Genomic DNA, 15,100 nt, shown 5'->3' with positions numbered 1-15,100 from the left:
GTAAGTAAAAAACAAACAACGGGCAGCCATGTCTGGGAAGTATACTTAACATTTGTATTATTCTTGTAAAGAGATACAAAGAGCATTCTGGGTATGTTTCAGTGTCTTATGGCCCATTTATTTGTCTTCTGTTGACTGTTGTGTGAAAACAGCAAAGAATGATCTCCGTCCCAAAGCATTATGTTTTTTTATGAATATGTCCTTCTTGCACACACAGACTAGTTTTAAGGCATCACCGACTGTTCCAAAAGCTGTAATGCTTCTGTTTTGTTTTGTTCTGTTCAGTTCTGTTCTGAGTTCAGAGTGAGGAAGATGTCAGGGGTGGCTTAGTGAGGCTCATGCTTTTTATAATTTACAAAAAAGAAAACAGAAACAAAACTTGCACTCTCAAAAAAATTCTTAACAAAAAACAGCAGTTTCTCATTCAGCAGTATCACAGGTTCCAACAGGCGGCCACAGCACAAGTCCTCAGTCCAGTCCTTTCATTCACTTCCCCTTTCCCAGTGGCTCTTATCTGGTCTCTCCACGCCAATTACTGCAACAAGACACAGGTGTTTGTCATTTTGCACTTGACCAACTTACTCACTGTTCATCTCCTGACTCTCTCTCCTGCTGCAGACCTCGCTGAACCACAGCCCCCTTGCCACATACCCCCACCGCCCAACTCAGGCCAGCATCCCAGAGGTGAAGTGTGACCTAGAGATGGAGCTTACCACCATGTCTGGTTCTGCCCAGCCCCAAGTCTCCTACGTCACTGCTGCTTCCGCCCAATCCTAAGTCTCCTCTTTTATCGACTCCAGCCAGTTCCTCTACCCCATCTCCGCTGGCTCCTTTTAGCCCCTTGACTCTTCCTTCGCTGGCTCCATCCAGCTTCTCAGATCTGCCTTGGGCGTCCAGGTTTCCAGCTCTGCCTTTGTGTTTCAATCCCCTAGCTCCACATCAGGCCTCCAGGCCCTGGACTGCACCTTGGCCTGTCGACTTATCGGCTCCACCTTGGCTCCTTGTTCCCTCGGCTACACCGGGTTCCCACTTACCTCCGGCTCTGCCTTAATCATTCATCCCCCTGGTTCAAGGCTCGAAAATGTGACCATTTTGGTCGTATATGCTCCCAAAATTTACAGTGACCGTTCTATCACATAACCAATTAAATGTAATCTTTACGCTCTTAACTTTTAAGCAGACTTTAGGTTGGTTTATATTATTCGTCAATCACTCCCTTTCACTGCACTCCGTTACTACAGGGAGCTAACTAGCATGTAAAATGTAAAGAGCTGAAGTTTGAAAATGGCGATTGAAAATATGACATTGATTTCATACAATGGTTCAATAAAGAGTTAAAAGTCACTTACATTTTAGAAGCAATATTGACTGTTTTTGTTTCAGCAGCGAAACTAGTTCCAAACAAAGATCACAGCAGAATCAGCTCAGCATTTTCAAACGGTTGAGTGACAGATTCAATGACCCATTCATAAACAACTGCCTCACTCTTGAACGAATCAACTGTTTGAACGAACCGTTTGAATGAATGACTCAATGACTCACTCATTAAGCGGGTCACCTGCCGTTGGTGGTTTAGTTTCATATTTAAAAGTATAATTTTTCCAACATTTCTTATTTGTATATTCAAAATATATTTCAAACAATCTTATATTTAATGCAGTTGTAATTTTTCTGTGTAAATTATTTAATTTGATTGGGAGCAGCCCAATGTCTTATTATTCTAAATACATTTATTGATCAACTTTAAGAATTTAAAATGAAAGATGAAGCATACATCTAATGAGACTAGGGGAAAAAAATATCTTTATAAAGGTAAAAAAAAAATTCCCTCGGGCAGAAATTTCACAAGTGATTAAAGTTGTGCGTTAAACGCTGATTTAAATATGTCATAGCTGATAGAAAACTGATGAGAATGTTGCTTCAGAATAAATTGTATCTTCAACACAAAACTACTATATATATATACACACACACACACACACACACACACACACACACACACACACACACACACACACACACACACACACACACACACACACACACACACACACACACACACACACACACACACACACACACACATCAGCTTTGTCTGGGTCTTCACCCCTCATGGCTCCACCCTGTTAGGTCTTCACTTTCTATGGGTACTCATTAGTTGATACTCCTGAGTTTTGAGTTTATATTTGTATTACCTTCTTTGTTTTTGTTGAAAGGGCTTCCTCCTAGTCATGTTAGATTTACCAAGTTTTTGGGATGTCACAACTTTCTAAGTTAAAGGTAAATCATTTTAAAATATTGTCAAAGGCTAATTGGTGTTAGATCATTGGTATTGGTCATAATTAAGTTTTAATTTTGTATGTTGATTGTAATTGTGTATGTTGACTGACTGTTTTGATTTTAATAACGTAATAGCATATAGATTAATAAATACTTTGGCAATATTTTTCATTGTTAGTTCATGTTACAATTACTTTTTTAAATTTACTACAGCTGCCATACTGAGCATTGTGGCTTCTCCTATTCATTAATCTTTGTTGTAGTTCATATTTTTCCAAGAAAAGGATGCAAGTATACACATGTACACATATCAAAAATATGTCAGGTATAATATCTAAGATATTCAAAGAAAAGTCTAAAAGAGGAAGTGGAGATGCAGAAGTGGGCATGCATGACATTGAATACCATATTAAAACATGACTTATCCTGCTTACAGAGAAGGAAGATGTTTACCATAGAAATTTAGGAGAATGAAAACTGGCATTGTTCAAAAGGATATAGGAACTGTGTTTCTAGAGAATAACTGAGCAATATAAACAATAATTAATAACATTTCTGAAGAAAATTGCAGTGACTGATAAATCAGAGTTTTTTTAACAGATGCCAGGGACAAATGTTCACACACCAGTGTTATTTTAGTGTTATTAAATGTTTATTAATATTTTGAACAAGCATTTATTTTCTTATTACTTTTACTTCTACTTATTTTATTTTTTTCATATTAATCTTAATTCTGTTATGTGCTTTTACAGATATTTTTGCCTGGATGAAGGACCACCACCTTTAACTCAACCTTGTAAAGTCAGAACTGCTTGTGGTCTCAGCCAATCCAGCACTTCACCACAACTTCTCCATTCAGCTCGTCAATCATATCTCCATTCAGGACAGCCAGGAACCTTAGAGCTGTGATTGATGATCATTTAAACTTAACAGACCACATTGCTAGAACGGCCCGGTCCTGCAGATTTGCCTTATACAACATTAGGAAGATCAGGCCCTTCCTATCGGAGTATGCTACACAACTCCTTGTCCAAGATTTTGTTCTATCCAGACTGGACTATTGTAATGTTCTCTTGGCAGGCCTTCCAGCAAACCTGTCAAACCTGCAACTGATCCAGAATGCTGCAGCAAGAGTGGTCTTGTGTGAGATGGTGGTCCAGTGGGTTAAACCATGGAACTGATACGCAGAAGGTTGCTGGTTTGATCCCAGCGGTCACCACCAGTTTGTCTGTGAGCAAGGCACTTTACTCCATGTTGCTCCAGGGGAATTGTCCCTGTAATAAGTGTATCGATGTCCACTGTAAGTCGCTTAAAAGCGTCTGCCAAATGCACAAATGCAAATGTAATGCAAATGTAATGGTCTTTAATGAGCCGGAGAGAGTGCACGTCACACCTCTCTTCATCAGTTTGCACTGGTTGCCAATAGCCACTCACATCACTGATGTTGGCCTACAGAACAGCCACTGGCTCTGCACCCCTTTACCCCTTACCATAACTTCAGACCTATGTGTCCTCCAGAAGCTTGTGGTGCCATCCTAAAGAGAAAATCACATTCACAGACTTTTACCTGGACTGATCCAAGATGGTGTAATGACCAGCCTAACTCAATCTGAGCTGCTGAGTCTTCAGTTAAAGATGCATCTTTTTCATCAACAGTTGACCCATTAATACTAGCATTTTCTATTATATTATATTCTATAAACAAACTTTCTGCATTTTCAATTTTATTCATGTTCATCACTTCTAAGCGGTTTTACTCAGCGGGTTCTTCCTTCCCCTTGGCATCGCCTCTGTCCTCTGTCACACCGGCTTCCCCTCAGCCCTCGGGTACTCTGGCTCCATCTTCGATATTCGTCGCCGCGGCATCGCCGAGATCTCCAGTGCCAGCGATGTCGCTAGAGTACATCGGCTCTCAGTCTGCCCCTATAGATCCATCTGCCGAGTCTCCGTCAGTCACCGCTACACCATCTCGGCTCCTCCCATCCTCGACTCCGCCGTGGGCTGTCGGCACTGGGCAGCTCTGGGTCTTTGCCATCGGTCAACCATCATCGCTGCCAGGGGATCATCGTCCCATCATCACCAGCCCTGTGTCTCATCATCCTGTCTTCACCACACCTGTATCCTATCATTCTACAATCACCATCCCTTGGTTTCATCGTTCTGCCATCACCATCCCTTTGCCACATCCTGCCACCATCCCTTTTCTTCTGCCTCTCCACTTCGTTTCGCCATCTCCTCGTCCCCTTCAAGAACCCCCTCCATCCGTCCCTGTGTGTCACTCTGTTATGGCGCGAGGTTGTCTGTTTAGTTTTGTTCATGAACTTTCAGTTTCTTTTCATTTGTCACATGTTTCTTGTCATTATTACCGTCATTATTAATTCATATGTGTCAGCTGTGTGTCATCTATTTCCCTCGTTAGTGTGGCTACTTAAGTTCTTCCCTTTTCACTCAGTCTTTGTTCGGTCACCGTTATGTTAGATGTGTTGTGCTATTGCCTGTCTGCCTGTTATTAAACTACGTTTTGAACTTGATTAATCTGTATTCGTCTTTCTGCCTGCACACACTGTAAATAACACAGATTTTCTCTTCATCATGGCACCTGCTAGTGGGTGGGATATATTAGGCAGCATGGTCGCAGACCAGTCAAGGTGCCCATGCTGACCCCGTCCACCGCCGAAAGCACCAACAGTGGGCAAGTGAGCATCAAAACCAGGAGGAGCCAGGACTTGTGTATTGTCAACTGTGCCTCTGATTGGGCTATGACGAGCCAGTCGTCGAGGTAGTTGAGTATCCGCATGCCTTTCAGCCTCAGCAGGGCTATGGCTGCGTCCATGCACTTTGTAAAAGTGCGGGGTGCCAGGGATAAACCGAATGGCAGGACTGTGTATTGATAAGCCTGACCCTCGAAGGCGAATCTCAAGATTGGCCTGTGATGGGGTGCTATCTGAATGTGAAAGTATGCATCTTTCAGGTCGACTGTGAAAAACCAATCCCCCGGCGAATGTGCGCGAGGATTTGTTTCACTGTCATCATCTTGAACGAGCACGTCATAAGCGCTTTGTTCAGATGTCTGAGGTCTAGGATGGGCCGGAGGCCGCCATCCTTTTTTGGAACGAGAAAGTAACGACTGTAAAAGCCTGACTCGCTTTGTGTCGGGTGCACGGTTTCCACCGCTCCCTTTTCTAACAGTTTCGATACCTCGGCGCCGAGCATGTGACTCACGCTGCTTTTCACTGAGGTCTCGACCACGGCGAGAAAGCGTGGGGGTCTGCAAGCGAACTGTAGCGAGTAACCTCGTTTTATTATGTTCAACACCCAATCTGATATACCGGGGATGGCCTGCCAGGCCTGGGCCCGTGAAGCCAGGGGTTGAATTTGAATCGGGGGCGGGCAGCTTAGTGATAGGGACCCGGTAAGCCATTTGTTTTGTGCTTGCAACACTGTGGGGATAGTGTTTATGTTTGGCGGCGTGCACTGTGTAGTGGGCACGCGCATTACATTTTTGGCACAGGACAGCGTGTGAGCTGTGTGGGGGGTGCTTGAGTGTAGGGGTGCATACTGTAAAGTGGGCACATTGTCTACATAGAAAAAGCTCTTTTTGTGATTTATTTGGGTTGCCGTGAGAACGGCGTTTGTGTGCAGGCGAGTGCTTTTGATAATGGGCTCGTTGACTGCGAAAACTGAGTCGCCAGTCACCTGTTTGCAGGGAACTGTGAGACTGAGAGAGTGTGGTGGGGGTCCAGCCGAAGCGGGACCTGGCCACCTTCTCTTCCCTCTTATGGCTAGGACGGCTTCGGTGGCTCGGGTCTCAACGCAGCTTTGGGTCGAGGTCCCCGGGACTCAGGCTGCCTGCTGCGGGGTGCATACTGTATAGTGGACACATTGCCTACAGTGTTGAACCTCTCCAGCCGCCTGAATAGAGGGGACTGGGAGAAGTGATAAAGTGAAAAAGGCGCAGGACTTGGCAGCCATATTACGACGGCGTTATGCTCTAGACAGTGAGCGCGTGCTATGACGTAAGTCTCGCTTCTAGTCAGCGAACGTGCGCTGGAGAGTGCACGCGCGCTGACATAACAAGGCAGCCATTTTACAACTTCCTAGGTAGAAAGCGTGCGCTGCAGTGAGAACGGCTGTAACGCAAGCCGCGTTTTCGACATATCCAGCAGCTTGACTTAGCTCGTCTAACTTACTCTAGCATTCTCTGTCCGCGGCGCTTCTCAACGCGGCGGGAGACAGTGAGAGAAGAGGAGAGCTTCGGCTCGAGTTCGCTCGTATACTCTAGCATTCTCTGTCCGCGGCGCTTCTTCTGCACGGCGGAACGAGATAAGAGGAAGAGTGAGGAGAGCTCAGTCTGCCCGCGCCGCTTCTAAACGCGGAGGGAGACAGTGAGAGAAGAGGAGAGCTTCGGCTCGAGTTTGCTCGTATACTCTAGCATTCTCTGTCTGCGGCGCTTCTTCCGCGCGGCGGAACGAGAGAACAGGAAGAGTGGAGAGATCTCAGTCTGCCCGCAGCGCTTCTCAACGCGGCGGGAGACAGTGAGAGAAGAGGAGAGCTTCGGCTCGAGTTCGCTTGTATACTCTAGCATTCTCTGTCTGTGGCGCTTCTTCCGCGCGGCGGAACGAGAGAACAGGAAGAGTGGAGAGAGCTCAGTCTGCCCGCAGCGCTTCTAAACGCGGCGGGAGACAGTGAGAGAAGAGGAGAGCTTCGGCTCAAGTTCGCTTGTATACTCTAGCATTCTCTGTCCGCGGCGCTTCTTCCGCACGGCGGAACGAGAGAAGAGGAAGAGTGAGGCTGGTCCTCAAAACTGGTGAGCCGAGTCCTCGGGTTGAGAGGAACGAGTAAAGCCTCGTATGCTCTATTGAAGAGGCGTTGCAGCGGCAACACACACACACACACATAGATAGACAACAATAAAGGATATTTAACGCCGGATGGCGCAGCTGGAACAGCAGGCGGCTGAAGGCGGAGACCAGGCGGGAATCCGGAGTCCTCAGGGCTGCACAGAAGTTCCGCTGAGTGCTTTTCGACGGCGGGGCTTCAATTCCGAAGGTCAACGAAGGTATCGCTGAAGGAGATTAAATCTGATTCCCTATGGCAAAACACGGTCTTTTATAGCCTCATATATGCTAATTCTAGAGACATTGTTCGGCGGGAATTCTAGCGACCCCTATTGGTTCGCTCTCTCAGCCGCCTCGCCATAGGTTCATGCAGTTCCCACAGCACAGCCAATCAGCACGCAGCTCGCACTGTTCTATCGGCTGTGAAGCGGCACTGTGTTTTACATAGACACTTTATAGAATAAAGTTTTTGCTTCATATTCTCGAGAAAAGGAGTTTTCCCATACGCAATACGAGAGACCTCTCGAAAGGGAACCTTGGGTCCTGCCATCCATGTGGATGTAACTTTGACACGTACCACGTACCTAAACATTGTTGCAGACCATGTACACTCTTTCATGGAAACGGTATTCCCTGGTGTCTGTGGCTCTTTCAGCAGATAATGCGCCTGACACAAAGCACAAATGGTTCAGGAATGGTTTGAGGAGCACGAGTTTGAGGTGTTGACTTGGACCCCAAATCCAAATCTAATTGAGCATCTGTGGGATGTGCTGAACAAACAAGTCCGATCCATGGAAGCCCCACCTCGCAACTTACATGACTTAAAGGATATGCTGCTAACATCTTGGTGCCAGATACCACAGCACACCTTAAGAGGTCTAGTGGAGTCCATGCCTCAACGGGTCAGGGCTGTTTTGGCAGCAAAAGGGGGACCAACAAGATATTAGGTCATAATTTTATGCCTGATCGGTATTTTATGTAAACATAAATTATAAATTATAAATTAGTTCCTTTAAAAAAAAAAAGTTTTTAAAAAGTTCCTTTCTGTTTTTCTGCATAAATTATTCTTATTTTCTTAACTATATCTATAAACTGTAAAAGTATTGCAATTTGCCATTATTATTATTGTTATTATTATTATTAGACCCATCAAATTGAAAAACAATGTAGAAAATGTATTTTCTCATTAGCATCTCAACCAGGGATACACAACAACATAACTCCCTGCTCAACCACCAACCATAGTGATGCATCATTGGAGAAATGGATGACTGTTTCCTGAGAACTTTGTCGCACATGTTGGTACAACAATTTAGTTAATGCCAGCACACATGAGGTGGAGTAATAACACTAATTAACTAATTAAACTAGATCGAATTAATGTAAGATCATTGCTGTAAATAACGAACAGGGCATCTGAAGGCTACTTCGCTATTTTTCTTCTCGTTTGTTTTTATTTATTTCCAGACATTTCATTCAATGGAAAGTTCCCTCTTACATCACTCCAGGATTCCCTCAGTGTACTAGAGCACGTACACGCACACTCTTCAAAAACATCACTTTAATTATTTTGACAAACTAAAAGATATAGAGTGGAATATGTACAGTATTTGGAATGAAAGATATAGAATGGACTGCATGTTGCTTGCTTATTTTGCTCAAGAGCATGATCTAGAATATTTAAGTCCTGTCATACTAACAAGAAACTATGCTTTTAACCACAGGTCAAGAGCTGTAGTTCCAACCACACAACTTTGCAATACTGTTTGCGAAAATTTAGCTGGAATTATGGTTTCAGGAAACACAGAATCGTTGATCTATGCTGGTAAAGATGGAACTTGTGGCCATAGTTGGCAAACAGTGCTTTTGGGAAACAGAGTAGAGCTGTATACTGGGATGGTTTTAAATATTTGGTCACAAATTGACAAAAAGCACAGTTTCCTACATTAATGGACACAGCTTACCCACTGAGACATCTTACTCCTCTCTGCATTCTCCTGCTTCAGACAGAGATTCTATTTATTGTCACATTTCACGATTATAATAGTATTACATTATATAAATAAATTATGCTTTAAGTTTGACCCCCTAATGATCAGAAATAATGCTGTCAGAACCTTTTTATCTGAGCTTAACTGAATAACTGTGGTCTGTTAATCTGAAAGCAAGAATTCCTTTTTCCTTCTTCTCTTTAAAAGGACGAGAGCGGTAGCACGGTGGTGACAGGCAGCAGAGAAATGGGATGAGAGAGGTCAGAGGTCATGTAAGGCAGGGGTGGAGCAATGAACCATGTCACAGTGTGTTAAACAATGGGGAACCTGCTCTTTCTCTCGCTGTTTGTTTGTTGATGCTATCATGGCTTGTCTGTGGATGAGGGCAGTTCATAAGATTCATTTGTGGAAGATTGCAGGAGAGAATGTATTCCGACTCACTACTATATCAAGTTTTTTAGGCATTTAAAGACATCTTACACAAAACAAAACAAAAAATGCATGTTTAATTTAGGTACACTAGTTATCATCTTAGAAATCATATCGATTTGTGCACAACATTTTGTTTAAAACTTAGAATCCCAGTCAAATAATTCAAGAATGAGAAATGCTGTTGATATCAGATAACCTTTTTCAAGTAACTTGTAAAGTAACACATTTTATATTTACTACAAAGTTACTTTTTCAAATAAGTAAAACAACTTTGTTTTCCCATTTCACCTCTCTGGTCCGCATGATGAGAGAAATCGAGCCGTTGTGTGTGCGCTGTGTGAACATGATTCTTATGTAGTTCTAGATTAATGTGAGCATTTTTTCATCTCACAAAAACAGATTCAGTATTCTTCAAAATGAATGAAAACAGTCAAATGCAAACTCTGAATATTACACAAAACTTGCAATAATTAAATATGCCAAATAACACACATATACTTTATGTATTCAATATCACTTTATTATACCGTGTCTTTGCTGCTGACCATCATTCAACTACGCTTATAAGCAAAAATGACTTGAAATGATTTTTTTGTCTTGTTTTTATTGCTGAAGTAAGAGTGTTGAACTCTCTTCTCCTGCGTCCTATTCTTCTGCGATCCAGAATGGCAGCACAGCTGGAAGGCATCTGCAATTTACTTTAGTCTGAGGCTTATTTATTTCACTTATTGTGTAAAAGTGCCTTTACATTTGCCAAAAATATATTACTTTTTTATAATTAAAAAACAAACAAGCAAGCCCAACCCAGGTTACATTTACATTTTACATTTATGCATTTAGCAGACGCTTTTATCCAAAGCGACTTACAACTTGGGGGTACAATAAGCGATTGGTCGTGAAGAGTCGAGTGAGCGCAACAAGTGCCTGAAATACTTGGTCCATGTACATTTCTCAGTGTAGCACAGGCTAGAGTAGGGCGGGAAAGAGGAGGAAAAAACCTCCTTTTTTTTTAGGAGGTTAAGTGCTCACGGAAGAGATGAGTTTTTAGTTGACTTTAGAATGTTGTCAATGAATCCGCATTTCGGATGGCGGTGGGCAGATCATTCCACCAGCTGGGAACGTTGAATGAAAATGTTCTGGAGAGGGATTTTTTGCCTCTCTGTGATGGTACCACAAGCCTTCGCTCCTTAGCTGAACGAAGGCTTCTGGTGGGGGTGTGACGACGTAGAATCGAGTCAAAGTATGCAGGAGCTGAGTGCGTGGTGGCTCTGTAGGCAAGCATCAGCGACTTAAACTTGATGCGAGCAGCGAGTGGTAGCCAGTGCAGAGAGATGAAGAGTGGTGTGACGTGGGTCCTTTTGGGCTCGTTGAAGACCAGACGTGCCGCTGCATTCTGGATCATTCAAAGTGTTTGGATCGCACAAGAGGGGAGTCCAGCCAGAAGCGCATTGCAGTAGTCAAGTCTAGAAATAACCAGGGCCTGGACAAGAAGCTGTGTTGCGTGTTCTATTAGGAACGGTCTGATCTTCCTGATGTTGTAGAGCGCAAACCTGCAAGAGCGAGCTGTCTTAGCAATGTGATCTCTGAAGGACAACTGGTCATCAAATGTAACTCCAAGATTTCTGACTGATTTTGAAGGGGAGATCAGGGATGCACCTAGCTGGATGGTGAAGTCATGTTGCATAGTGGGACTGGCGGGAAAGATGAGGAACTCAGTCTTTGCCAGGTTGAGCTGTAGGTGATTTTTACTCATCCATGCAGAGATGTCAGCCAGACAGCTGGAGATTCATGCAGCTACTGTGGAGTCGTCTGGTTGGAATGAAAGGTAGAGCTGAGTGTCTTCAGCATAGCAGTGATATGAGAAGCCATGTGCCTGTATGATGGGACCTAATGAAGTAATGAAGTAGGTTAGAAAAAGTAACGCTAAAGAAATGTAAGACATTACTTAACTACTAAAAAGTAGTTAAGTAGCGTAATTAGTTACTTTTTAGGGAGTAATGAAATATTGTATTGCATTACTTTTCAAAAGTAACTTTCCCCAACACTGGCCATACTGCCAGCTGGACTCCAATGGCAGCTTACCTTCTGTAATCTTCTATAAGTTCTGGAACCAAACTGAGACTTGTTTTGCTACAATCACATATTTGAGTAGCCTCTTAAAGGATTAGTTCACTTTAAAATAAAAATCCTGATAATTTACTCACCCCCATCTCATCCAAGATGTTCGTGTCTTTCTTTCTTCACTCCAAAAGAAATCACATTTTTGAGGAAAACATTCCAGGATTTTTCTTCACATAATGGACTTTAAATGCAACCAACGGTTGAAGGTCCAAATCAATGCAGTTTCAAAGGAAGGGCCTCAGAGGCTCTGCGTGATCCCAGATGAGGAATAGGGTCTTATCTAGCGAAACCATCGTCATTTTCAAGAAAAAATAAACATTTATATAGTTTTTAACCTAAATTGTTCATCTTGCGCTGCTCTGCAAAACACCACAGATTGCGCAATCACGTTGGAAACGTCACACTAGACGTAGGTGGAAGTACCGCCCCAAGTGAACGTGCGAGGACTATACAAACGCCCTTTACAAAAAAAACCTCCATCTCCAACTTCAAAATCGTCCGATATCGTTATTTAACCTTTTTTTGCTAAAGGATGTTTGTATTAGTCTTCGCACGAGCGCTTTGTAAACACAGGGGCGTTAAAGTACATTTTAAATCATTATGTTTTAATAATATTTGTTTATGCTTAAAAGTAAACTTAATTTGATGTGTTGACATACTAAAAACACACTAAAGCGCATGTAGTTCTTGGTTATGATTTTAACTGTAGTATGTTATTTGATATTACATTTGGAGTTAAAATATTTTAAATGTACTAAATTGCAACTTTATCATTTCAAATGTGTAATAACAAATATAAAATAGAAATGGCATTAACATATGTTTTAGTTTACCATAAATGTTTGTCCGTACATTCGGCAGTACACTTTAGCTCAACTATTTGCATTTAATTTAAATTCAAACTATAAAACACTTTCATTTAATTTCAAATAATGCACTTAAGTGACTGAAAAGAATACATTCAGTCCATATTTAAGTGTATTCTTTTAAAGTATATTATTTCTCTTTTTAAAAGTATGCTCAAGTATACTGTTACAAATCCACCATGTCTGCACTACACTTCCCAGTACCCTCCTTTATTCTCATCTGTATGCACTTCGTTATCACCTGCACCTCATCTCCTCATCACTACAGGCAGCATATAAGCACACACCTCACACAGTCACTTTTGCTGCATCCCAATTTGCCTACTTATACTACTACCTAAAAGTATGTACTTTTTTTGTGAGGAAAAAGTACATACTTTTGAGTGTGTAGCAAAAGAGTATACAAGCTTTGGGACATACTACTTCGTCATCTTTAACTTCGTCACAGTTAAAATCAACATTCAATAAAATTTTCTACCGTATTGGAGAGAAATGTAGTAGCACGTTCATCTGCCATTCGTGGGTCTTTAATGCAGAGACTCTCCACATGTGTTTGCAGTTTAAATATAGTGATGCATTTCAAAGTTAATGGCCAAACGTATCATTACAAAAGTTCACAGTGCTGCTGCAGGTGAAATACAATGTGGATAACATTGAATAAATATCTTTCCGTCAGGTTAAATAGTGATAATTGCTCACTCAAGCCCCTTAATCTAAACCTCTCTACTTAACCGTCGAACTTGCACATCCATCATGTTTGTAGTTTTTTAACACTTTTTATCCGCATTTTGTAGTTTTAATAGAATCCACGTCCAACTCGCAATTGGTTGTGGGCAATATCAGTTGTTAAAGTGTGCGTCAATCTGCACTTCGAATTCTGACCGGAAATAGTAGACCAGCCGGGTATCTTTGGAATACACTTTTCAACATACTACAATTTGGGACATACTAATTCTATTTTTGAATACTATTTAGGACGGATAGTATGCGAATTGGGACCCAGCATTTGTCTGGTCTTGTATAAGGAAGGACTCACTTACCTTTTGTTACTTACATGATCCCAGCGAACGTTACTTGTCTCCGGTGTGTGCTCCAGCTTCCAGCTTCTCCGCTATCCAGAACCTCCTCACCCATCTTCAACGATAAAGACTGTCAGTATTCCTATTCACCATTCTTCTACTTCACATCTCTTCAGATATACTCACCATCCAGTCTGCATTTATTACGGCTGTCAATAAAACTGTTTTATTAATATCTTCCTTGTTGTGAGTCTCTGTTCCGTAACATATACCTTTTCACAAAGTAATCAGTGAGTTAAAGGAAACAGTCCAAAATCAAGGAATCTCCCCTCAAAATCATTTCATTTTATTGTCCACCAGAAGTAAACGCTGTAATTATATATGATAATACAATAATAATAGTAATGTTCGTCTTAGCAAAAACTCCCATGTTCTTGGATTTATTAGCAGCCGGTACTCAGCAATCTCTGATCGTTTTTCCTGATAGTTTAATAGATGAAGACCTACTCTGTGAGGACAAATGAAATGTGAACAGCGTCTGATGGAGTGGTTGGTAAGAACTTCCTTATCTCCCTTTTATTTTCCCTAAATCCTATCCTAACATTCCCCTTCCTGCTGTTAAGTTAAATGCAAGCTGACAAGTGATCCGCTAACATCACACAAAACCTGAGAAGACACTTATTTATTCAAGAAAATCTCAGTTTATCTTCCTGAAAGAAAGTAGAAAATCCAGGTGACAAGTGACTTGCATTCTTGTTTGCGTTATCTACTTTGAATGAATGGGACAATGCTACATTTCTTGGCTTTGTTATCCCACCTGTGTTTTCCTAAATGATGTCACGTGCTAAGCTAAAGTCATCATGCTAAGTGTGCCGTGCAAACATTAACCTTCCTTTCAAGTTAATGCTCTTCTGGGTCAGGGAGGGAGGAATGCTTCGAGTCTGTCAGCAGGTTTTATCATTTGCAGCATTATGATTTGCTGTGGTGTTCGATTGCGTGACCGGCTCTGCCAATTCTTGCAAGATGAGTGGATGGGATTGTCATCAGTAGACCTGGATCATCAGGATCAAGGGTGAAGGCTTTCTAAGGGACGGAGAAATTTAGATCTTTGGTTCAAAGATACAGTATGACGAGCATGCTTTACTCAAGGCTAGTGACGAGAGACACAATCTAACTGAGATAAAGCAATTTCTCAGTTGGTTGAGGGTTTGGGTTGAGTGAATACAACCAGGAAAAGAACTGTGTGGTCTGGAAGATGGACCACCCAAACAGTCTTGTCCCAATGAATGGTTGAGGTATTGTTGGGGTGTTTTTTTATTTGTTCATCCTGGTTTCTTTTCCTTGTGTCTTAGCTCCACCCTCCTTAGGATGCGAGGGGATGATGCAAAGAAAGAAAATTAGGATGGATGAAGCTTATTGTTCATTGGAATATTCTTGGTCACTGTAGCGTTATTTCATCAGCTGTGCTCAAGGATCTGTCAAGTCACCTTTATGAAACCTCTGGACAACGAATGAACAGTGCATGATTATGATTCAGACAACATTTCAGGTCA

The sequence above is a fragment of the Gobio gobio genome, assembly GCF_949357685.1.
Source record: "Gobio gobio genome assembly, chromosome: 15".
NCBI classification, from domain to species: Eukaryota; Metazoa; Chordata; class Actinopteri; order Cypriniformes; family Gobionidae; genus Gobio; species Gobio gobio.
Note: the sequence above shows the minus strand (reverse complement) of the source record.